We start from the raw sequence: 2,335 nt of genomic DNA on the forward strand, positions 1-2,335 counted from the left end.
GCCAATGACGCCGCCCGCTAGCCAGATAAACAAAGGCAATCAAACCAACAACTTGAGGACAGCTGAAATCCCTTGACTGAAGAGGCCGCAACTTTCTACAGGAACAGGGCTCCTTGTGCGCTCCATCCACTATGTTTATAGCTATGCTCACTTGTCATTGCTTGCCAGTCTTCTTCCAAGTCTTAAACGGCCCAATCTGAGAGGTGGCCGCTGATTTGCATGAGCTATCCTTTAAAAAATAAAAAAGGGGGAATTTGCCAGAAGCCGGTCCATCCTTGCTGCTTGACACAGTCGCTGCAGGAAAGAAACATCTGCACAGCATATATTTCAAGGGACCTGGCATATATAGCATATTGTTCTTAATATGTTTGCTCTCCTTAGCGCCATGTGTTTTAACCAAGGTCACCTCTCCGAGAAAGGTTGTTTCCCCAGGTGGGGATTTTTCCCTGAGGTTAGGGAGGGGATACAACCCCTTAATTAAGTGCCAGGCGGGTAGTTAAGCTACATAATCTTTACTCCCTGGAATGGAGATAAGAAACACCCTAACCTTTGGAATAGAAATTGACAGGATTAAAATCAACTGGTATAAATACAGATGTAACAAGAGAACCTAGAGACAGGACTTGGCTGGAGATCCTAGACAGAACCTATAGACAGAACTTGGCAAGAGAACCTAGAGACAGGACTTGGCTGGAGATCCTAGACAGAACCTAGAGACAGAACCTAGCAAGAGAATCTAGGGAGAGAACATGGCAAAAGATCCTGGACAGAACCTGGCAACAGAACTTGGCTGGAGAACCTAGGGAGAGAACATGGCAAAAGATCCTGGACAGAACCTTGTTGCTACAGATGGCCACAGAACCTAGACAGAACATGGCAGGAGAACCTGGAGAAGCTAGACATAGAACCTAGTGAGAGAACCTGGCTGAAGAACCTAGAGACAGAACCTAGAAACAGAACCTAGCGAGAGAAACATGGCTACAGAATCTGGCGGGAGAACCTTGCTATGCTGATCAACTGAACACTGCCTCCATGTCATTCCTTCTTCGCCGACTCCATCCACACCTTTGGGGCCCCCTGGACCTTGCTGGGGTTGGACCCCAGCAATGACATGCTAGAATTGGCTTCTGGCAGTTGACAGGATATGCAAAAGGCATCTTCATTATGGTTTTAAAAGTCATTAAAGTGTAAGTATAATATTGTGGCCCTCAAAACAGTTTCACATTGTGCTGTGAGTTTCTATAGTCAATTTTTAAATAGGATAATTTGTTTAATTAAGAAAATTACAGATAGAAAATAAATTTTTATTTTTATTATTGTTTTAATAAAGTAAAGTGACAGTTAAATCTTAATTCATGGTAGAAATGATTTGAGATGTAATTTTACCTGGTTATCTCTTTTTCTAAATAACGCTTTTGCTTCATTACTTCACGTAAGTTCTTTTGCAGAGATATGAATAAATCCATATGTTCCTTTGATGCTTCCTTTTCATGCTGAGCCTTTACAAAAAAATTAAAGAAAATTATTTGTAGAAATCTAGAGACTCACTTTCTTTCTTAAAAATATGATTTCTCAATGGTTCATGAATAATATGTATGGACAAGTTTATGAAATGTAGTAGACGGGTTTATAAACTAGATGCCAATAAGTACAGACTTCAAGAATAATGACTTCTTACAGCAGCTTAAATTGACTTTACATTTTGACCACTTTCTTTCTGGAACTGAAATTGCCAAAATTTGTTAAAACAGAGGTTTTGATTACCACAATGTAGTCAATGTCCATGGGTTCTCTATAGTTGTTTTTTTCTTTTTTACTCCATCCCTACACCACACCCTAACACCACCAACACCAACAACAAACAAGTCAAACTTGAGACCAAGATGGCGGCAAAGGTAAACACTGGAGATTGCTGCTGCAAACAACCACTTCAAAAATACAACTAAAAGACGGAACGGACATCACCCAGAACCACAGGAAAGCTGGCTGAGGACAGACTCTTCAACTAGAAGGAAAGACAACAGCATACCGAGGCTCAGAGGAGGCACAGTGTGGAAAATATAAAGGTGCGGTGGTGCGCGCGCAAAGCGGGCTGGTGGCTGAGGGCACAGTTGTCGTTTTCAATCAGGAGGGAGTCTCAGACTCGGAGCTCCAGATCCGGGCGAGTCTCTAGGGACTCAGACTCAAACGGGAGAAGCGGGATTGTCTGGCATCAGTTGGAATGTGAGGGCAGCTTTCTCTCCGAGGTTTACAGCCGTTGCTGGGGTTCTGAGAAGCAGAGCCTCTGGGAACGGGACTGAGAGCAGCCATAACTGCTCCCTCCGCCCGCCCTGTT

The 2,335-nt window shown here is 43.1% G+C and overlaps 1 long non-coding RNA gene across 1 annotated transcript; it reads right to left on the minus strand.

Annotated features, from left to right (window-relative positions):
* Positions 1-777: 777 nt before the first annotated feature.
* LOC106726642 lies at positions 778-1,045 on the minus strand. Its single transcript, XR_001362712.1, has 3 exons — positions 975-1,045; positions 909-921; positions 778-799 (listed from the first exon to the last, which is right to left on the minus strand). It is a non-coding gene; the product is annotated as an uncharacterized LOC106726642 (long non-coding RNA).
* Positions 1,046-2,335: the final 1,290 nt, after the last annotated feature.

This window comes from Myotis brandtii, unplaced genomic scaffold (genome assembly GCF_000412655.1).
Source record: "Myotis brandtii unplaced genomic scaffold, ASM41265v1 scaffold297, whole genome shotgun sequence".
In the NCBI taxonomy this organism is placed as follows: domain Eukaryota; kingdom Metazoa; phylum Chordata; class Mammalia; order Chiroptera; family Vespertilionidae; genus Myotis; species Myotis brandtii.